This window comes from Manis pentadactyla, chromosome 1, assembly GCF_030020395.1.
Source record: "Manis pentadactyla isolate mManPen7 chromosome 1, mManPen7.hap1, whole genome shotgun sequence".
In the NCBI taxonomy this organism is placed as follows: domain Eukaryota; kingdom Metazoa; phylum Chordata; class Mammalia; order Pholidota; family Manidae; genus Manis; species Manis pentadactyla.
The window spans coordinates 198,857,770-198,880,997 of record NC_080019.1 but is presented as its reverse complement, the minus strand read 5'-3'; the positions used below and the strand labels follow the sequence as shown (position 1 = coordinate 198,880,997).

Below are 23,228 nucleotides of genomic sequence, written 5' to 3'. Positions count from 1 at the left end.
AGGCACGGCCACTTCCAACACCAAGAGGGGCGGGCATCGCCAAAAGCCCCAAGGAAGGAAGGTCTCCACACGGGAAAGCAGCAGAAGTACAAGGGCGAGAACAGCTCGGGGAGGTGGTCACAGGTGGGCAGGGAGCATCAGGCCTGAACCCAGCCAGAGAGGTCAGGCCACAGGAGGAAAAGGCCTGGAGGCCAGACACTCTGGAGGAGGGTGCGATGGAGGAAGCAGGTCAGATTGAGGCGATGGTGCATTTTAGGGTGTTCGTTGTGGCATTAGCTACGTTATCAAAATGAGAAAAACCCAAATGCCTAGGTCTTGGGGGATGGTTACATAAAGTGTGGCACATTCTACGTGTTACCTACAATGACCAAGCGCAACATATAACGGAGTTTTTGTGCCCTAGGAAAATACTCAAAATGGAATGGTAAGTGAAAACACTGGATATTTGATCACAATACGGGTTTTTTATTGTGACATTATTTATGTATAACATGCCATTAGTTTCAGGTGTACAATATAGTTTTAGAAAGAGATTTGAAGAAAACAGGTTGAAATCTTAGAGAAGGAAGATCTAATGGCATGTGGATGGTTCTCAGGCAGTAGGGTTAAAATGGCCACAGGGCTTTTGCTCCTCCTGCCATTAGAGGTGAGGTGCCAACCCTTTGAACCTGGGCGGCCCCATGACCTGCTGGACTAGCAGAGAAGGCCAGTTCTAGGCCCAGGGAGCCCTGAGCACCATCTAAGGGTCGCCAACCCCGCGGCGGCCATGCTGCTAAGAGGCCCGAGTCCCCTGGCTGGGCCCTGCGCAGACTGCAGCGCCAGCAGACAGGTGAGGCCTGCTCTCCAGCCCCCCGGCCAGGACATCGCCCGCAAAGGCAGATCCCCCCCACCCTCCAGAGCAGCCCTCCTCAGCTGCACACCAGCGAGTGCCCTCTGTCCACGCCTAGCGGAGCAGAATTTCTCAACTATACTGGCCTCTTCCGGACCCACAAATTCCTGAGACATAATTGAAAAGATTGTTGTTCAAGACACTAAGCTTGGAGGCAGTTCGTATCATAATGGTAAAGAACCAGGTCACTTCTCTTTCACTTTTATCTTATGTGACACGCAAAACAGAAAAAGAAGTGAATCAGGAGTTAGCTTGGCTCAAGGCGCAGGTACCTGGGTGAGGGACATGGTGACTTCAAGGGACAACCCAGAGAGGGGTCCCCTGGCCCCACAAGGGAAGTACCCCCTGCCTGATCATCACCTGTGGGGTGGGGTGCAACCCTCCCTAGCAAGGCTCAGCCCTCTGAGCAGCTTTCCAACACTCAGCTCAACATGACCTTCCCCTGGGCGGGCTGCCCCAGTGCAGGGGGCACAAGGGCCACAGAGAGGCCACGGCCAACCTGGACCATGCCTCACACCCCACTGTGAGGGCATGGCTCCACCACGGTGCCCTGGCCACCCTGCACATCTCCACACAGGCCACACAGGCGAGAACCAGCCTCAGTCTGACCCTAGTCTGGGCAGAACTCCCTCCACCCTCCCAAAATGGGAGAGGCAGGTGGCACTGTGAGTAGCTGCCATGGGCCACTTCTTTTCACCTCTGAGTTCTGCTGAGGCATGGGACTTCCTGCCTGGTGCCTCCCTTGGGTGCAGCAGCAGATGATAAAGCTGCTTGGAGTCAGTTTGAGTTGGCTTCTCCATGACAGAGCGATTCACCTCTGGCATCCGCGTCTGGGCCCTCAGCTCAGCAGCGTGCCAGGGGGTGGGGGGCACAGGGAGCCACACAGGCTGGCCTCGCCTTCACTGCCAGGGTGGGCAACAGACTGAATCCAACTGGTCCTTGCAGCCAGACCTGCAGAAGGAGCCCAGACAGGGAGGCAGGGTCCAACTGCGTGCTGCATTCCTCCAGAGCACCTCAGGGTCCAAAGCCCAAAGCCCAAACTCCAGGCACTGAACCCCTGAGCCCAGGCCGGAGTGGATCACAGGAGCAGGGTGGGAGCAGGGGAGATGGGAAGGTGGAATGATGGCCTGCTTGGGTGGTTACAGCTGCTCACACCTGCTTGCAGGCAGAGCAGGTACACCTGGTGTCCTGGACCCAGCTGGCCCCACAAGGGCCCAGCACAGAAAGACGGGTCCCCACAGGCAGATGCAGAGGTGCCCTGCAGGTGGGGACACTGTCCAGAGAGCAGCCTGAGCAGCCTCTGTACCTCCATCTCAGGCTCCCACCCAAGGTAGGGACAGACCCAGACTTGGTGTCAGGCTGCCCAGGGCTCTGGCCCAGGTCAGCCTCCTACAGCTGTGATTGTGGGCAAAGCTCTCAGTCCTGCAAGCCCCTCTCTCCTCATTCATCAGGCAAGGATTACACTATGTACCTTTTAGGGTTGTTGCAATGACACAGGATGCACAATGTGTAAAGCATTTGAGGCTTTAGAAAGAACAGACCACACTATCATAGGAAAGGATAATAAAGTAAAGACTTACTGAGCACTTACTATGTGCTGGATATTCATGTTGGGTTCCATCAAAAGCAGGAAGAGGTCGGTGCAGCCATTGGGAAATGGTCCAGAAAATATAAGTGGGGCAAGGAAATAAGACAAGGGAGAGTGGACAAAGCGTACAGAGCATGACCATGGGCAGGGAAGCCTGACCCTCTGTCTGAGAGCCTGTGGAGAGCATGCTTCAGAAGCGCCCACCATGGGGACAACCCCTCATGTTCACCGTCACATGATCTTTGACGAAGGTGCCAAGGACATTCATAGGGAAGGACAGTCTCTTCAGCAAATGGTGCTGGGAAAAGTTCATAGCAACCTTAACTATGCACCACAATGAACACTAAATGTAAGAGCTAAAACTATAGAACTCTTAGAAGAAAACATACGGGAAAAGCTTCATAACATTGGATCTGGCAATGGACTCTTAGGTACATCAAAAACAGGCAGCAAAAGTAAAAATAGGCAAATTGTACTACATCAAAATCAGATCTTTCTGTGCATCAAACATAACAGAGTGAAAAGACAACCTATGGAATGGGAGGAGGTGTTTGCAATCACGTATGTGATAATATCCAGAGTATATAAAAACTTTTACATCTTAACAACTACAACAAAAAAATCAACCCAATTTAAAAAGATGGGCAAAGAACTTGAATAGACATTTCTCCAAAGAAGACGTATGAGTGGCCAGCAAGCAAATGCAAAGAACGCTGAATATCATGAGTTACTGGGGGCATGTACACCAAAGCCCTAATAAGAGATGAAGATGTAATTCACACCCATCAGGGTGGCTGTGATCAGACAGGAAGGAGGGAGGGAGTCAGGGGGCAACGAAGGGGGAGAGAAAAGGAAGGAGGGAGGGAGAGAAGGCGGAAGAAATAAGAATTGCTGGCTAGGGTGTGGAGAAGGTGGAATCCCAGTGCACTACTGGTGGGAGCAGAACGGCGCAGCCACTGTGGGAAACAGTATGGTGGCTCCTCAAACAGTTGAACATGGAATTACCATATGACCCAGAAAAAGAATTCTGAGTGTACACCCAAAAGAATTGAAAGCTGGGAATCAGATATTTGTACACCCATGTTCAAAGCAACATTATCCACAATAGCCAAGTGTCCATTGATGGATGAATGGACCCACAAATGAGGATGTGGGTCATCCACACAATGGCATGTTATTCAGCCTTAAGGCCTTAGAAGGAAGGAAGTTCCCACACAGGCTCCAACGTGGATGAGCCTTTAGGACGCTGTGCTCCACGAAGTGAGCCGGCCCCAGAAGGACGCCCACTGTGTGATCCCACCTCTGTGAGGTCCCAGGGGTCATCACGTTCCTAGGGACAGAAGGCAGCCCTGGGAGCTGCCGGGGCTGGGGGAGGGGGTGGCGAGCAGGTGTTTATGGGGACAGTTTTGGTTTGGGAAGATGAAAAAGTTCTGGAGATGGGTGGCGGTGACAACTGCACAACATGAAATGTCACAGAACTCTACACTTAAAAATGGTTAAGATGGTAATTTTTGGTTATGTATACATTGCCACAATTAAAATTTTTTTAAAAGACAGCAATTAGATAGTATATGTTTAATCAGATAAACCTAAGGACACAAAGAACTACACAAGATAAAATTAAAACAATACAAACAAATTTACAAAAAGGAACTGCCTGCCAGGGGGCTGTCGGACAGAGAAGCGGGAGTGGTTGTCTAGCGCTCCTGTCCTCCGTTGACTGAGGGCTGCTCCTGGGGTGCCCAGTGCATGAACTTCCAGGCTGCCCTGTCCCCAGGCTGCTAAGCCCCTCTGGCACAGGATAGGGACCTCTGAGAGATGAGCAGAGAGGTGCAGGCATTTGAGGGGTGAGAGGTCAGCGCGCATGCACGCAGGACCGGGCACCCCAGCTTGAGGTCCTCGCAGAGGTGGGATAAGGGCACCACCTGAGTCCACACACCAGGCCCTGAGCTCTCTCGGTCACTATGGTGGTTGCCCCCACTGCACGGGGGAGGAACCACGCTCGGGGAGGACGGGTGACTTGCCCAGGGTCACACAGTCAGGGAGTCACAGGATTGGAGTCTGATCTCAGCCCCCATGCTGCTCCAGTGGATAAAGACTCGACTTTAGGGAGAAGGGAAGGACCCGACATGCCCCACCAGCACTGACTTCTGGCTTTGTTCTGGACACAACCTCATGGCACAGCTGCAAGGCTGCCCCAGGACTGGCATGGCTCATGGTTGTGCCAACATGTAAAATGAATATTCACAAGGAGGTGGGTTTCCAACACAGGGCGACTCCAGGCAACTCTCACTGCGCTGTCTTTGTAGTCGATGGATCAGAAGATAACAACCCAGCAGCTTTGACCCAAACCGGCCCCTGGGTGCTGACTGCCGCCCACTGTCCATCACCGTGAAGGTGCCAACACCACACCCGCCCACAGAGGGTCATCCCGTGGCAGCCGTGCCAGCCCAGCTCTGCTCCCCAGCTGGAGGCAGACAGGCTGAGTGGGGCTCCTCTGAGCAGCTCTTTGTTTTTAATTAAAGCATGCTAAGCTTGGGGTGTGGCCAGGGCGGAGGTCAGTGCCACAGAGGCTCCTAGGCAGGCTGCAATTAAATCCCTCTCCTGCTGTCTCCCAAGGCTCCTTGAAACAGAGAGAGTGACACAGCAGCCCCGGGAGGTAGCCTTCCTGTGTGCTGCATGGAGCAGTGGCACGAGAGACAGGGAGGCGCAGCTCTGTGTCGCCCACTCTCACCCACAGCGGTGCTGAACTGTTGAGTCCCAACCCCGTGGGAGTAGAAGGGCCAACCTCAGCCAGACACTTGGCTGGCCATTTCTGGGGCAGGGGTGAGATGCTAAGGTCCAAGTGTCTGGCAGGAGGTCAGACATCAGCGTTCAGAAATGGGGGTCTTCCCACTCCTGCCTTATAACCCACAACTCATGTCAGACTTGGGGTGGTGAGCAGCTCAGCCTCGGGTGTCGGGGTGGTGGTCACTGTAGTGCTGGGCAGGCTCCTGGGTCAGAGCCATACTTGGAGACCCTGCTCCTCCACCCACTGCTCCCTTAGCCCTGTGGGAGCAGGTCCACTGTGACTTCATTCACTGCTCTCCCCACATGGTGTATCCCTCCTTGTACCTAAATGAGACAAGACTTCTAGTCCTGAGAAAACCCTTGAGCACAGATTTCTTTTTAGTTCATGCCACACCTCCCTATACATACCCCTGCACACACTGACCTCAGGGCCTTTGCACATGCCATCCCTCTGCTGGAACTCTTCGCCCTGGCACTTTGCCCCAGAGCTCTGCTGAAATGTCCCTTCCTTAAGAAAAATCTCCCTTACCATCCTTCCCCAAGACAAGGTAAGGCCTCCCTTAGGAAGTTCTAACAGTACCAGGTTTCAATCCTTCTAATACCATCTATTATAATAATAATAGAGCACATCTATCACACGCTTACTGCATATCAGGCACTGGTTTAAGTGCTCTACAAGGATCATCTAATTAATTTGCTCCTCACAATAGCCCTATGAGGAAGGTAATGTGACTGTAGCAGGCTGTCTTCTGCCGACAGTCACATCGATAGAGCCCATCTGACAGCCTGACACTGACACGCAGCCGCCTGAATGGTCGAACAGTCAGTGCTTCAGGGGCAACTCGGTCTTCCAAACGCTGGGACCTCCAAGGCAAGGGGGCTTATATGGCTACCACCTGGCACTCATTCCCCCTCGAGTTCTCTCTCTCTGCCTCTCCTTCTCTCTCAGACACTCACCCTAGGAACCTAGCCACCCTGTCACAGGAGGCCCAGGCCCCACAGAGAGGCGGCATGCAGGTGATCCGACTTAAAGACCCAGCTAGGCCAGCACCAGACACGGGGGTGAATAGCCCCAGATGGTTTCAGCCACCCCATCCCCAGCCTGCAAGTCTCCCAGCTGAGGCCCTGGCCGCCAGTAGCAGAGACAGGCCCTCCTCTCCTTGCCCTGTCTGAATTCCCACCGACAGGGAGCACAAGGCATGAGATGGTTACTGTCCTAAGTGCTAAGTTTGAGGGTACGGGAGACCCCCTCACCTGCGGTTTAGCCTTCCACAGTTTGTATGGTCAGCCAGGGTCTGGACACAGAGGATCGTCCTTCTGACATACGGTCAGACGGTCAGCAGCAGCCTCGCGCCAGCGCCCCAGCACCCATGTCACCCCCTCACTGCACCTCATCATGTAGGCATTTCCTCCTCTCACATCGCCAGAAGGAGCGGGACTACAGGACTGTAAGATATTTGAGGGAGAGAGGCCACATCATATAACTTTTACTACAGTATATTACTAAAATTGTCCTATTTTATTATTATTGGTGTTCATCTCTTACTGTGCCTAATGTATAAATTAAACTTTATCATAGGTAGGTAGGTACGTCCAGGAGAAACAGTTCATACAGGATTCAGTCCTATCCTACTTCAGGCTTGGTTTCAGGCTTCAGGATGGCTTCAGACACCTACTGGGGGTCTTGGACCGTATCCCCCGCAGACAAGGGGCTCTCCTGTACGCTGTGCACCAGCAGGTAACTGCCAGTTAATACCCCAACTTTCCCCATAAGGAAACTGAGACACAGACACAAACTTCACTCCCTCACCCCCATGGGTGAAGTACACTTCCCGGCCCAGGGAGGATGGACTTGCCTGTGTGACCTGTGTGGCCAGTGGGATGTGGGCAGAGGGAAAGAGTGTGAGCTCCTTGCCTCGGCCACAGGAGTCGCAGGATGTCTCTGCTTGCCCCTCAGAGAAGCCAAAATCCACTGTGAGGCTGTGCTCCAGGCTGCCGGGCCAAAGAGAAGCTCGGTGAGGCAGAGCTGAGCTCAGCTCAGAAAGCCTCTTCAGCCTGCGCACGGGGCTGAGAGTGAGTGAGAGGCCCTGCGTTTGGGGCACCCTGCTGCGCAGCATTCCTGTGACAGCAGCTGACCGCTACAGCCGTCAGTGGGGCAGCTGGACGCTGAACCAGGCACAACTGGCCTCAGCCCATCTCTGCACCACAGGCTGCACACATGGGTTTGCTGATTTCCGCTCTGCTCCTCGGATTGAACATGAGCCCTGAAGGCAGGCGTCTTGCTGGTCTGGCTCACCACACAGCGCCACACCTGGCACAGTACCACATGCCCAGTGGGTGCGTGCATATTGTCTTGGCTCGGATCCCAGGCATTCTGCGCACAAGGAGCGCACCCTTTAGGGGCCAGTGGTTGGCAGGGACCAAGACAGATGAATGAGCAAAAGGAGGGACGGTGCCCATGGGGGGAGGGGCTGGATGGGCCCGAGGGACACCGAGTCTCAGGAGAGGTTCCCAGGCAGAGAGCGGGACAGGGTCACTGGGGGTGAGCACAGGCAGGGCAGAGCCTGGGCAGTGGAGAGGGCATCATGTGAGGAACAGAGTTGGGGGAGAAGGTGCAGCAGAGGTGAACAGGACTGGCTCCCAGGCTGGAGCCGGGCTTTCGTCCTGAGGAGGCGGGGAGCTGTCGGGGTCTGCGCAGGGTCTCTCACAGAGACGGTCCCAGGCCATCGTGACTAAGAAGGCTGAAGGTAAAACTTTTATTAGGACACTACGTTTTCAACAAGGATCAAACCTGTCAGTAAAAGAAGTAAAGCACTAATGGTGGAATGTCAGGCTTCTAGTTGAGGAGTGGCTGGGCAGGGAGTTCTGACAAGAATCCTAGAAAGCCCACAACGTCTGGTTTACAAGCCCAAATACGTCTGCAGGTTCCTTAGCACTGTTCCCAACTAGTGGTGGGTGCTGTGGGGCTGCTCTGGGAGGGCTTGGGACTGGGTGTAGGGAGGGTGGTACTGCGTGACCCCTGAGTCCAGGTCAGGATGGGCTTGGAGCACTCGTTTTTGGAGCCTGAGGCTCCACATGAGAATGCGACTACCTTGCAGCCACCATGCAGTGAGGGAGCCCAGGCCTCATGAGGCAGCCCTGCAGGCAGCCCTTGTGTTCAAGTGTCCCCAGCCCAGGGGTGTGAGCGAAGAAGCTTTGGTGAGTCACCCCCAGGTTCAAATTTTCCAACTGAGGCCAACATCATAGAGTGGGGATAAGCCAACCGCATGCACCCTTCCTGAATTCCAGGCCCACAGAACCCGGGAGCAAGTAAGGTGGGTTACAGCACTCAGGTAGGGTGGTTTGTAATTAAACCACCAGTCAGAGTAACCCAGACAGAACAAGGGCTGTCCCCCATCAGATACTAAAGCTGCTTGGGAAAGGAAGACACAAGCCCCGCGCCCCAGCCCTCCCCTCTGACCCTGTTCCTGTGGCATGACCCTCCCTGAGGAGGACAGAGCTGGGATGACCCTTGGCTGGGGACAAGAGAGAGCAAAGCTATTTGCCGCTCCCTTCTTCCTCCCTGGGGGGACTCGGGTGAGCAGACCTGCCGGGGAACTGTGTGGGCAGCACCTCCCCAGGGGTGCCCTGAGCTACCCCCCAGGGGACAGGTGCAAACTCAGCCTGCTGTGGCATCTGGCAGAAGTCTGCTGGGATTCTGTCAGCTGTCCCTGCATGGACAGTCTGCACCCCATGCTCTCGCGGTCCCCATTTCCCAGATGAGGAAGCGGAGGCTCAGAGAAGGATGTGATATGCACAAGGTCACTTGGTGGGACATGGTGGGCAGAGATTGTGGCCGTTGTCCCACCCCTGCTGGCCTTGGCCTCTGGTGACACCATCAGTGCACATGACAGGGCATGTGGCCCAGGCCAGCGCAGCCCCCCATCCCCGCTCACCGCCCTTGCTCCTGCCCCCTCACTGCCCCTGACTCATCACCCTCACAGCTGCCGGCCCCATTGCCTGGAGCTCTCCCCTTGCTTGCAAAGAATATCTTTCAAGAACCAGGCCAGGCATCCCCTCCTCCAGGAAGTCTTCCTGGCCTGCAGGTTGGCTCAGGTCACATGGGACTTCCTCCCGCTCTATGGTGCCAATAGTTTGTGTACACTGGTGTCTCCCCACCCCACCCGACCAGCCTGCGAGTTCCTTGAGGACAGGGATGGAACCTGTGTCCACCTCTGTCTCCCTCGCCCAGCCTGACATGGGACAGAACAGGGGTCTCCCATGCACCCCAGCCTGACATGGGGTGGGATAGGGGGCAGCCTGACCCCAGGGCACTAACCTGGGAGAGTGGCTCTCCAAAGCACAGCCAGGGGCAGCTCCAGAAGCAGGAGTGGAGGCTGGGCAGGCCACCTCAGCAGATGTCCCCTCAGCCAGATGGCATGAGCTGGCCTGAGGAAGAATACAGGGCTTGGCATGGAGCCCACCAGGAACCCCCACACCAGCCTCCCAGGGGAATGCCAGCACCAGCTGACGTCAGGATGGTGCAGGCTGGAGGCCAGGGCCAAATAGCTGCCCGAGGCACAAGGTGGCGTGCCTGCCGCTCTAGTGCCATCCTGGGACTCCACGAGTGAACGGGGTGTTGCTGGTGCAGCTGCTCTCCAAGGTCCTTGCCAGGCCTGTGGCCCTCAGCACACCCAGAGCCGCCTGCAGGTGGTCCTCAGGGGCCAGGGCTAGGGGTGTGGCACAGGACCCACAAAGCCACACAGCCTGGGTTCACAGCACCACTGCACACAGCAGCCAGGTGGGCTTGGATGGGGCACTTCCCCACGCTGGGCTCAGTTTCCTGATTGTGCAAGAAGGAAAACACTTACTGTTGAAAAAAGAAAAAAGGAAAAAAGGTGCGGGGGAGCTGCCCCAATGTCTGGGGATGGGGAGAGACGGGAGAAAGGACTTCGCGCCAGTCCAAAAAGTGGGGCTGGGGTCTGCCGGCCCCAGGCAGGGCCTGAGCTGCTGGAGGTGAAGGCTCAGGAAGGAGGTCCCTGCCTCGCTCAGCAGGTCAGGGCCTGCGGTTCCCGAACACTGAGCCCGGCTGAGCAGCAGAGTCGCCATTCGGCACTTCTGGCTGCAAGTGGAAGACACTGCTCGCACAGGCTTGCAGCCTAAGGAAGTGCATTTCCCAACTTCACAGCTTCAGTCTGGAGGAAGGCCAGGCCCCAGTGGGAGACCTCAGGGACCACCCCTCTTGCCTTTTGGGGGGCCTTTCTGCTCCACTTGGGCTGAGGGCTGGAGTCACTGCAGGGGCAGGCTCCCCAGCCAGGCAGGAGTGGCTGTGTCTGCCCAGAGAACTTTCCCAAAGCCCCCAGAAAACTTCCTGAAGCCTCAGCGCTGGGCCCATGCCTGTCCCAACCCCTCACCAGCAGGGAGAAGGCAATCAGAATGGCCACCCAGGAGAGGATCGCCTGCCCCTGTGGCAGGAGGCCAGAGGGACCCTGAGAGATGCAGGGGCTGGGCCCTCTGAGGAGCCCCAGGAGGGCTGGCCTGGGCTCTGGGGAGCAGGGTGGTGAACCTGGGTTGCAGCCCCTGCCGTGGCACTCCCATGGGGCCCCCGCCCACCCACATGCCCCCCAGTGTCCCAGGGTATGTGTGAGGGCAGTGGTCCCGTGAGGAGGATACGGGGCAGCGCCAGAAGGGCCATGCAGGTTCAGGAGATGCCAGGCATAAGGCCAAAGTTGGCTCCCGAACCCAGGAGCAGTCGGGGGTGGGGCCATAGGAGGCTCCTCAGGAGAGCCCAGCCCAGGTTCCCGGCAGGGAGGGAGGAGGCTGGCGCTGGCAAAGGGGGATGCTGAGCTGCCACACGGCACAGGGACCACCAGGGTGACCCCTTGGGGCCTGGAGCTGGAGTGCCCCCGAGTCACAGCCAGGCCTTGACACACCTGTGTGGGTCAGTGACAGGATGTGGGGACAGGGAGGGCAAGCCTGCTTGGAGGTGACACCTGTAGCTGGTGACACGGAGCACACCAGCTGACAGCCCCCAGCAGGTGGAGCGGCATGTCCTTTGAGGAAGGGGTCTGGGGCACACCCTGTAGCCACCGTGGGTGGCTGGCCTGCGACATCCCCGCACCCCCTAGGTTCAGAGTGCCTAGATGGCATGCCAGGCACGGGAGTGTTACTGTGGGGTTCCCAGGAGCTTTCCAGCACCCCAACCCCGGGCAGCATCCACCCACCTACCCACAGTGCCCACTGCCTCTGGGCCAGCCCCACGCTCCTTCTACTGGCATCCTGTGCAGCGCACAGGCTCCCAGAACTGCCAGGCCTGTCTATGCCTGGCCTCTCCAGGGACCCTCTGGGCCCACTCTGCCTTTCTGGGCAGACCTGGGTCTTGCGCTTACGCACAGCAGGACTCCCGCCCAAGTCCCTGAGTGTGTGTCCTGTACAGTGAGGCAGAAAGCACTCACTGCCCCGGGGGGCAGCAGCTGGCCCAGTGCCGACTGGCCACGCGGGCACCTGTTCTGTTGCCTGGTGTCTTGGTCGCTGGGGGTCACACACAGGGCCACCTCCTTTCCGTGGCCCAAACGGATGGTCAGCATCCCCAGCAGCCTCGCAGCCTTTGAACCCAGACTCCCTCCGCAGGTCAGCCCGGCCCAAGGTCCTGGGCTCCTCGGGAAGTGGGGTCAGCATCACCCACTTGACCCCGAAGTCTTCAGCCTGGGGCCGGAGGTGCCAGCACGGCCTCCAAGGAGCTGGGCTTCGGATCAGCAAGCAGCCTGACACGGGCAGCTGCCTGTGGGCCTGTTGCTCCAGGCCTACCGATCAGCCCAGAGGAAATGACCCCAGAGGAAGCTTCCTGGAATGAGCAGAGTGAGCGGGGAGGAAGCCCCATAGGTGCGGGGCCTTGCCCAGCTTCAGGGGCAGCCACCACGCCTGGCCTCTTCCGGGGTCACTGTCCACAGAGGCCCCTGGGGCTGTGGTGAGAGCGGCGAGCCAGTACAGGGAACATGCGCAAACCTGTTCATCGGTGCCTGAACGTGGGCGTTGATCAAGGTCTTCACTACTCGGTGCTGAGCATGCTCTCAGATTGCACCTACACTCCCTTGTGAGGGAGGCGTCAGATCAAAGTGAGCAGTGCATATGCACACACACACGTACACACACACGCAACAATCCTGTGGAGGGTGTTTCATCCCTGCTTTATGGGAGGGAGCTACAGGGATGTCTGGGGAGAGAATCGGGGGCAGGCTCTGCAGAGGGGAAGGGAAGCCGCACTGCTGAGCACACAACGCTCAGCCTCCTCCAGGCCATGCATGCAAAGCAGTGGCCCAGGCTCCCCAGGTTAGCAGGGAGACGCCCCAGGCTCCTCTGCTATTGGTCCGTGAGTCAGGGGGGCCCAACGGGGCATGCACTTCCGGCCTGGCTCAGCCGTGCCCTGCGCACCCCACGCCCTCTGCGCATCTCAACCTCCCTCCTCTCAGGTCACCCTTGCCCTTCATGCCAACTTCTCTTAGCCAATGAGAGGCCACCACAGCCTCCGGTCTCCAACAACGCATGGAAGAGTCCTTCCCATCCCTGACTGCCCACCTCTGAGCCCAGCACTGCAGCCCAGAGGATTGTGTCTTCTCAGTGACTCCAATTTAGAGCAGGCGAGGCGGTGCCTGGCAGACAGGCATGACCCCAGGGTGCCCCAGGGGCCGTCCCAATGCAGACTGCAGAAGGACTTTACACTTTGCAGTGTGCTTTTCCACTTGTGATCCTGGGGGACCCTCACGGCTCTGGCACCCACCCCAGAGTGCCCCACCTTTGCTCCCTGCTGGCCCTCAGCCTGAAAACCACCACCACCAACTCCTCCGGTGCAGTTCCTCTTCCTGCCCACGGCTCTGTGGGCTGCCAAGGGCTTAGCCGGCCTGGCCCACATAGTGATTGCCCCAAGGGATCGGGGGGCCCTCCAACTCTCAGGCCGTGTAGTTTTCTTGGTGCCACTTTCATCCCCAAACCCCGGGTGTGACCCAGCCTGGCCACCAGGGCACTGCCTGTCCTTGGCGAGAGTCAGTCATTGGGCGATGGGCATGCAGCCCTGTCAGAGCCAAAACTGCCAGAGACACAGTTCCCGGACTTCGGGGCAACGGCTGGAAAGAGAAACTCCTCTCTCCTCTCTCTCTTCATCTTTTCTCTTGCTGGAGTGGCTGAGGAGAGACGACAGCCTGTCTGGTCATGGCAGGGGCAGCGCCGTGCAAGGGGAGAGCCAGTATGAAGGGGGCAGAATGAGGGGGGAGAGGCCGCGAGACACCCAAAGCTTGACTCCAGCCTCGCCGGAAGCCCACCCCACTGCTGCCACAGAAGCCCGTACATGCTTCTTTTGGGGAGGGCCAATCTGAGATAGTTTGCCATCCCTACTGTCCCTGGAACCAGAAAAGCTCTGCCCAGCACAACAGCCCAGGACAACTGCCACACCTTCAGGGAGGCCTCTCTGGATGCTCGGAGGTAGTCTGTTCCCCCACACCCGGCTGCTCACACTCACAGCAGCCTTTCCCCATCCTGCCCTGTTCATCTCCCCAAGGCTGGGGGCCACGCCCTCTTCCTCTATGAAGCCACCTGGCCTGGGGTAGGCAGAGCTGAGTTCTGCATCAGACATGCCAGCCTCACACCCACCCTGGTGCTTTCCAGCTGTGTGGCACTGGGGAAAAGACTGTGCCTCTCTGAGCCTCCTTCTCTGTAAGAGTCATAAAGCTGGGCTGAGGTTTGGTTCAGAACATGTAGCCTGGGGCCTGGATGCAGCGCTCACTCACTCATCTAACAAGCCACACTCTGATGCCTTGCGTGTGTCAGACACGGGTCCCCGGGCAGGACGGAGACCTCCGAGGAGGTGTCTTTGTGGCGCTTACAGTTCAGGGAAAGCAAAAGATGAGCAAATGCGCAAGCAGAGGAAGGCTGTGCGGACAGTGGGGGTGCAGAGCAGCCCAGCCCAGCAGAACCTTCCAAGATGATGGCAATGTTCTTTATCTGCTAAACATGCCTACTGAGCATTCGTGATGTGGCCAGGGAGACTGAGGACCTGTGCTTTCATTTCATTGGATTTTAGTAATTTAAATTTTAAAACTGATGCTCAAATCACTTAAGATATTTTTGAACAACTTGAGTATGCAAATCTACTCTTGCAACCATACATTTTGTTAAAGCTAAGTGCAGATCAAGTATTTCCAAAGAAAATTTAGTTTCTGAATTGACATGTGCAATAAACATAAAATACACACCAGATTTCTAAGGCTTAGTACAATAAAAAGAATGTAAGAATATCTCATTAATAGTTCTGTATTGGTTACATATTAAATGATAGATAATGTTCTGGACATATTGGGTTAAATAAAATATGTCAAGGATAAATATAAATAGCATATATAGGTCAATATAAAAATTCACTTTTTTTTTTAATGGGGCTACTATAAAATGTTAAATTACATATGTACCTTGAATGGTCTTCCTATTGGATGGTACTTTTCTAGAGCATTCTTGGAGAGAGGCAGTGATTACACTGATGGTCAGAGAAGGCCTCTCTAAGGAGGTAACATGTGAGCTGAGAACTGCAGGAGTGGAAGGACCCAGACAGTAAAAACAGCAAGTGCAAAGGCCCAGAGGCAGAGTGCATGCAGCACGTTTGAAGGATACAAAGAAGGTAGTTGCCTGGAAACAAGTGAGGGACAGGGAGAGGTGATCCCCTCAGTCTTGTGGGTTGAGGCCATTCGGTGTGGACTAGACAGCCTTGAATTTTTCAAAACTGCCTGCACCGATGTCTCCCATCTCTGCTCTCCTGCAGTGTGACACTGCCAGCTCTCCATCTTTATCTCCTCCCCTTGGCCCTGAGTGTACCTGTGCCTCCTTCAACCCCTCAAGCATAGTGAAAGTACCCGGGCCCAGTCAGAAAAGGCCTTGTAGCCCCCCCTTAGTTCCCCCTCATTCTCCAGAAGCTCCCTCTCAGCAACCAGCTGCCATGCTGTGAGGAAGCCCAAGCCACACAGAGAAGCCACTTGCGGGCACTCCCATCGACAGTGCCAGCTGAGCTGACCCAGCAGAGAAGAAAGGAGCTGTTCCCCCCGGTCCTGATGCACAGAACCTGCAGCCATGGCATAATGGCCTCCGAGCCACTCCACCAGGCTGGGGCTGCTCTGTGCCCCATTCCCATTCTCCAGAATGGAGGACATAGTGGGGCATGTGAGCTGCATTCTAAGCTTCTTCAGAAGCTTTCAATCATCCCAGTAACATGATTTGACACATTACATGTAAAATATAACTCTGGCTGCTGTGTTGAGAACCAAGTGGGGGTGGGGCAAGAACAGCCACAGAGAGAGCAGTGCAGAGGCGTGGACCAGGGTGGGTGCAGCCAGCAGGACAGCCACAGTCAGGAAGGTCTTTGCTTTACCTGCCCTTCGCCTTTAGTCAGGCCTCCCACCAGCCCTGGGCTTCGTCCCTACCCGACATACAGCTAAAGAAAGTGCTGCACAGGGAAGTTCAAAGACCAGCCCATGGTCACAGTTAGTGACTGGCTGCGGAGAGGTCTGAACCAGGAAATCTGACCCCACAGTCCACACCCTTAGCAACTGTGCTGTGCCCATTCCTGGGATGGAGAGAGAGCCCAGGTTGGGGCTGGAACCCCAGCATGAGGCTCTGAGGTGCCAGTCATAGTCCCGTGCTGAACAGGTGCTATTAGGGACCAAGAGGGCAGAGTGGGGAGCTCTGCCTCCCTCTTCTCCCCCACAACATGTTACCTCATCCTCCCTCTGGCCACTCTCTGCTTGTGGTGCGGATCCCCACCAACCCCACCCTCACACTGGCCTAGCCAGACTCCACAGGAAGGTGTGGGGAGGGTTCTGCCCCAGGGAGGCAGACATGAGGGGACCACTAACATTCCCATCAACCCTGGGCCAGCTGCCTCCCATCCCTGAGCCTCAGCTTCACCATATACAAAATGGGGGGGAGTAGAAGAAAAGGCCCCCTAAATTCCTTCCCAGCTCCAAGGCTCTGGAAGGCAGCAGACCTGAGACCTGGGCTGATTCATCAGGACACTTTGGGTTGCAAGTGGCAGAGACCAGTTCCAGCTGGCTAACGCAGAAAAGGAGGAATGGACAGGTACATGCAACTGAAAAGTCCAAGGAGAAGCTTCAGGTGTGGCTAGATCCAGATGCTCACCCAGTGTGATTAGAAACTCATGTTCCTCTTTGTCTCCATCCTCCTCAGGGGTGGCCTGCATGTCAGGCAGAACCTGGTGGTTCCAGGCTTACTGTTTTTCACCCTGAGCTACATCAGGCCCCCCACATAGCTGACTGGCTCCTCATGGCTCACACGTCCACTCAGAGACCAATCAAGCCCCCCAAGGGATTAGGGTGCTCTTGGTGGCTGGCTTGGTCCCGGGGCCTGGTTGACAAGGAGATGGAACCACACCTTGGAGCCAGCCAACAGACACCCTCTACATAGGCCCCCCTCCTCCCAGGTCACCGTGCCTAGGGAAGGAGGTCAGGATGGTGTGCAGGGCTGTGGGACCTACCCTGCCCTCCCAGCCAACCAGCCCTGACCACCCCTAGGATGGCCACAGCCTGGAAGCTGCCCACCTCCCACCTGCGAGCTGCGGGGTCTGCACAAGGCCCATCAAAGATGCCCAGCAAGGTGCTTCCTGCTCTTCAGAAGCCTCCCAGAGCTCTGTCTCCAGGGCCCCACTAACGAGATTACAGGCCTGTCTTTGAGTGGAAACCCTGGGCCTCTGGGCTGGTCTGCTAATCCCGACAAAGGATATCAGGCCCCTAATTAATTCTCCGAATCTGATGGCAGTGCAAACGCCAGCCAGTCCTCCCGCCTTAATGAGTTTAATCGACTGGACTTGATGATTTTATTCGAAACCTAGGGCCGCAAGTTAAACTCTTATAAATGCACTTGAACTTGATTGGCAGTGGTAATCCCAACAAAGTCTACTTGATCCTTGGGCTGCCTGGGCAGGGGCAGCTCCTGCAGGACCCTGGGCTCCAGAGCGCCTGCAGGAGGAGCACCAGCTCCCTCCCTCCTCAGCGCTGAGCTGGGTTTCCCCCACCTTCCCCCTCCAGGCCCAGGAGAAGGACCAGGAGTCACCAGGCCCCCGCCCCACCCCTTACTGCGCACAGGCAAACTCCTACACACTCCTCAAACCCCAGCCCACCCTTCCCCAGGGAGCCTTCTCTCGCATTTTCCATAAGCATGTGCTGCACTCCCACAGCAGCCTGCGTCTGTCCTCCCCTCTCCCACCCAGACTATCAGAGGGCCTGCACTCCCACCCTGCTGTGGGACACGGATTGCACAGCTAGCCACAGGGCGCCCCCATCCCTCTGCCCACCCCCTAGGCAACATGACTGTGCCATACCTCTGTCAAGGGGTGGAGTCCGTTTCCCCACCCCATGAATCTGGCCTGGCCTGTGACTTGCTTTGGCAAGTAGGGTGTGACTGTAGGATGTAAATGCAAGTAGGATACGACAGGGTGCAGGTTTGGAGTGTACCCCTCTCTCTCTCAGAGCCTGCCTCTGTCTGAGAACAAGCCCGGGCCAGCCTGCTGGAGAATGGGAGGCCCCATGGAATGGAGCCCAGTCCTCTGGGGGGAGGCCATCCTATACCAGCCAGCCCCACTCACTCAGCAACTGACCTGCTGCCTGAGCAAGCCTAGCCCAGGTCAGGCCACACCAGCCCAGCCCAGCCCTCACCAGCCAGCTCAGCCCAAACCAGCCAGCTCAGCCTGCCAAGAAATGGCAGTGTTGTAACCACTAGCATTAGTGGGGGCCTGATCCACAGCAGCCACGCGCTGACCGACCTCCCTGCTAGGCCAGCGCTCGGCACGCTGTGGCAGGCTGCCCGTGCCCTCCGAGGCCCAGCTGTGCTCAGGATTCTCCCTCAGCAGTAGGCTCTCTGCCAGAGCCAGGGAAACCCTGTGGCCCTGTCCCCATGCCCTGCATGCCTCAACTTGCAGTCACAATTTTCCTGCCTGCTCTGGAGCTGGCCCCTCAACATCCAGACCCTCCTGCCAGGTCCCCCTAACTTCAGACCTTGGGGAGCAAGACAGAGGGCATTCATTCCCTCCCCAAAGGAGGCACTGGGGTCTACAGTCAGATTAAACCACCTTTTTCCCCATGACTGGCCCCACAGATCCAGAGATGGGGATGCACCCAATAAGAAGGGCACACATGTGTGCACACACACGCACCAACATACATGCATATGCAGACACACCCTATCACATGTACATGCACACAGAATTCAAACAAGTGTGTTGCACCCTAATCACAGGACAACTCATCCTGTAGGTGTTTGCAAAGAAAGGCACTCAGAGGACAAGGAACACCAGCTTCTTTACATTTCTCCAAATGTGTTTTCCCCTATCAGATTGGCAGAACTCCAGTGTTTGCAACACGCTCTGCTGGCGAGAACATGGGAAACAAACACTTCTTGCGGTGCTGCTGGGAAGACCTCACACAGCAAGCTCTGTGCAGGGACTGTGGCAAATCCATGCCTTTGCATTTTGACCCAGAAATCCCACCAATGTACCTACCCACATATGAAATGACATCTGGGCTAGGGGTCAACAGCCCGTTGCTTATGACAGCAAACGGCCAGGCGGCCCAGGGTCCACCCTTAGTTTTAAACCATTAGTGTATTATCTGTTGCTTAAAAATACCACGCTAATAAAAGCTGCAGACAAGGAGGGAGTGAGCGTGTCACGGTCACTGCGACGGGGGAACTACCCCCACCCACCACACCCCTATTCCTGCGCAGACCCATGCTGCCTCCTGTCAGGTGTCAGCATCCCCCTGCCCCCTCCATGCACCCACACCAGAGGCACCCAGCAACCCCCGCCCGGGAAGCTCCTCACCCTGAGTCCCGTGACAGCTCAGGGCAGCATCCAGGAAAGACCAAGCAGCATGATGGTCTGAGGTCCCCAGGGGCGCCCAGCACCGCCCTCCCGCCTGTGAGCCAGGAAGCAAGAAGCTTTGATGAAATTTTCAAGCTCCATGCATCTTTTAGGAGGAGGCCAGGGAGGAGGAGGGGTCAGGTGTGGAGAGGGAAGCTCCCTGGGTGATTCCATGCAAGGTCTGGGCCTAGGGGCAGGGGGGAGGCCGGAGCCTCATCAGCCAAGGTAGATGAGCAAGCACCCCTCCAACACACACACCCTCAGTCAGCCAGCCTCTACCCTGCAGGGTGGTTACCTGCATCCTGAGAGGCCAGCAGTCAGTCCCTGACCCTTCCCAGCAGTGTGGGCCTGGCTGGGCTTCCACCTCCCCACCTGGCAAGGAGCCATCCAGGAAATGTTCAGCATGTGTTGGGCCCAGCACATCGGTGGCCACCCTCCCTCTGTCCATCTCTGTTTATCTTCTCTCTCTGCTCCCCACCCACCCCATGCCTTTCTCTGCCTCCCTCTTGGCTTGGGGAGAGGCCCCAGGCTGTACACTTCCAGGTCCCCTCTGCCCTGGAACACCCCGGGTCCCCAGCACAAGCATGAGCTCTAACCAGAGGATGCTTCTCCTGGCTGCGTGGGGGCTGCTGACCCAGGTGGGAGCTCAGGAGGCCCCAGGGCCCAGGGGTCCTCATGGGCAGAGCAGGGGCAGGCTGGCAGGACCCACCTCCTCACATTCACCCAGACCCACAGTCTTAGTTTGGGTTCCATCAGACTTGGACAAGGATTCAGTATCAGTTGTTTGCTGGGAGGGCAGTGGAGAAATGAGATGGGGAGGAAAGACTGTCCAATAGGATGCTTACCAAGGAGATGACCACTGCAGACGGCTGGCCTCCGTCCTGCTGGGGATCCTGGAGACATACAGGGCAGGTGCCAAGTCTACCCGGGGCACCAGCCTGCCGTGCGCAAGTGCTGGGCAGGCGCTGCCTGTGAAAAGCAGGTGGGGCTCTGGCATCATCTGCTCATTGTCAGGTGGCTGTGCCCTCCCTGGGAGCACTCCACCACCTGCCACCTGCCCTGGCTGCCTCTCCGGGCCCCCCGTCTTCCTCCGTCCTGCTGGGGGCCTGCTGAGTCCAAGCTGGCCTGTGAGCCAGGCCACCCAGCCCCGCGGGAGAAAGTGCCCTAACTAACCCTTACAACTGCAAGGTCCACACCCTACCACCTCCTACAGGTGAGGAAACCAAAGCCTGACCACCGAAATGACTGGAATGACAGGCCCAAGATCTCCCAGCCCAGGGAGGAAAGCTGCCAGGTTTGAAACTCAGTTGGTCTATACCAGACACCATGCTTAAAGACCACTCAGAAGACAGGGTCCGGCTCTATGGGGCTGCTAAGGGGCCCCCAGGAGTCTGGCTGCCTGGGGAACAGACCCAGTCCCACTGATACCCACGAGGGCTGGACCAGCAGGAGGTCAAGCAGACACCCTGTCCCACCACTCCGCCCACAAGCCTCACTCTAACTGGCACCCCCCCACCCAATCACACCTGGGCCTCACCATGACCACGCCCCCTCCTGCACCCCATACCTAGTTCTGCCCGACTTCTATTGTTTCTGCTCTTCACTCTTAAATGTGCATGCAGCTGCCACCTTGCTGAGCCTGCAGAGCCCGGACATCCTCTTCTCTGCTTTGGTCGTTGGACCACAAGAGCCTCAAAATGGTCCTCCCTGAAGCCCCTTTCTTTTGTGCATCCTTATCGCCTTCACCTATCTCGCCCATCCCCCCTCCCCCACCAGGTCAACCACCAGTCCCTTCTCTGTATTTATGAGTCTATTTCTGTTTGTTCATTTGTTTTCTAGATTCACAAATAAGTGAAATCATATGATATTTGTCTTTCTCTGACTTATTTTACTTAGCATAACACCCCCTAGGCCCATCCATGTTGCCACAAATGGCAAGATTTCTTTCTTATGGCTGAATAATATTCCATTGGGTTTATGTACCCTGTCTTAAGGAAACAGTATTCTTTTGCTTGAGGAAACAGTTTTTTGGGTCCTTTGAGTCAGCAAAGTTCAATCCAGGGTCCCTTCTGGAGGGGAGGAGCTGAGCTGCTTCAATGGCGGACATCGGGCTTCAGGGTGGGGCAGTTCCCTTCTGCTGTGCCCCGCTCCCTCTGGATGCTGGGGCAGGGGTGGGCAGGCGGCAGCCCTTGGCTAAGCGGAGGGGACTGCACAGTGGGGATGAGGGACCCTCAGCATGGCACAACTGGGGAGAGAGCTGGGAGCCATCTCAGCTGGAAGCCAGCAGTAAGCCTTCCTTTGCTGAGTACCAACCTCGTAACACACTGGACGCATGGGCCCAGCCAGCACGGACCGTGTCTCCGCCTGCAGGCTTGTTATCACTGCACCAGCCATGCTGGCCCAGGCTCAACATGCCTCCAGGTGGTTCTGCTGCGGGCTGGCATCTGAGGGCTTCTGCCTCCAGCACCACCTTCCCGTGTGTCAGTCTATCCCTCTATCTGTCAGATGACCAGGAGAGCCCTGTGGCTGAAGTCAAGGCGATGCTCAGCGCCTACAGGGATGACAGGGTTGCCAGAACAGGCCAGCAGGGTCCTGTGGGGCCAGGCTGGGGCCGGGGACGCACTCTAGAAGCCAGGGTGTAGGGAGCGCTCACCCGACACCAGTGGACAGACAGACAAGGCGTCTGCCGCAGGGCCCATTCAGCAGGTGGGTCAGGAATGGGGAGCTTTGATTGTTTGTGGAAATTTCCCCCTTTAGGGGCGTGGGCTTTGGAAGGAGGAATCTGAGATTTTGCTGCCAATTCGTAGCTCGTTACCTTTATGTCACTTATGGATGCCTGTTGCTTGAATCAACCTTTCTTGCATTCTTCCCTCAGTTTACCTTGTCATCTCTCCTCTCTGGTTTTATTTACTACTATCAGGCAGAAAAATAGGTATGGGTGGAGGGAGAATAAGTCAGTAGAGCCCACTGAAAGGAACTCAGAGAGCTAACCAGGTAAAACCAGAGAGCCAGAGAGGGCTGGGACTTGATGAGTCAGACAGTTGGAGCTCCAAAGGCCGGGAGGGACTCAGAATGTCCGCATACTCCCCAGATACAGAAAAGTGTCCGAGTCCAGCCCATGTCTTCATTGTATCAGTTAGGTCATGTCATTGTAAACTCTACTAGCCTGCAAAAAAGGCCCAGATCATTCTTTAATTGAACATATATATTCCTTTTTTCCTCTTCCTCCAGCTACTAATCAAGTCACTTTTGTGACCATGAGAGCAGACAGACCTGGGAAGCGTAAATAAACCTGTGTGGGCAAAGAATGCTGAGGTCTGAACCAACACAGTCACCTGCATGACTCTGGTCTTCCGACAAGACTTCAAAGGGATCGTAAATCACCTGCATATATCACGCCTTATGCTGACTCTTACCCAAAAAAGCCCTATATAACCCCAGGCCCTGCACCCTTAAGTGTGCCTCCTCTCTGAGGCTGCCCACCTTGGGTAAAATTGCAGTATTTCCAGAATCTCTCTCCTGGCCTTAGTGCATCTCCACATCAATAGGTGTTTCCAAGGGGTGCAGAGAACTAGTCTATCTCCATATCAGTAGGTGATTACAAGGGGGGGGTGAGGGCATTACTAGACCAGAGAGTTTGGGTGGGGTCCCTTTTTGCAGCCGGGTTGTGAGAGACACGGGGTGAGCAGAAGTGGACAACTGCTTGTAAGCAACAGTTTTCTCCCACTTTATTTCTTTGACTGATTTCGGTTTCAAAAGTAATTTGCCCCCGGCTGGGTAGAGATTTCTCCCCCACCCCCGGAGTTACATCCACACTCCCCTTTCTTTGAGTGTGTCACTCTCTGTTCTACACCAAATAAGTAGGGGTGCTGCTGACAGCTCTGATTCGGGCTTGCATGTTCCCATCACCTGGGGGACCAGGACGGGACTGCAGCTGTAGGATCATGCTCTTTAGTAGCTGCCTAAAAGTTTCCTTTCTTTGTTTTGGGAAGTTCCCAGAACATAATCTCACTCCATCCAGGGCTCTGCGGCTCCCCCAAATCCTGGGGTGGTAGGGCCTAGTCTCCATGCCG

The 23,228-nt window shown here is 56.3% G+C and overlaps 1 long non-coding RNA gene across 1 annotated transcript; it reads right to left on the bottom strand.

The window, feature by feature from the left end:
- Window positions 1-7,029: 7,029 nt before the first annotated feature.
- Window positions 7,030-20,224, bottom strand: LOC130683031 (uncharacterized). Its single transcript, XR_008996613.1, has 3 exons — window positions 20,001-20,224; window positions 9,586-9,695; window positions 7,030-8,008 (listed from the first exon to the last, which is right to left on the bottom strand). It is a non-coding gene; the product is annotated as an uncharacterized LOC130683031 (long non-coding RNA).
- Window positions 20,225-23,228: the final 3,004 nt, after the last annotated feature.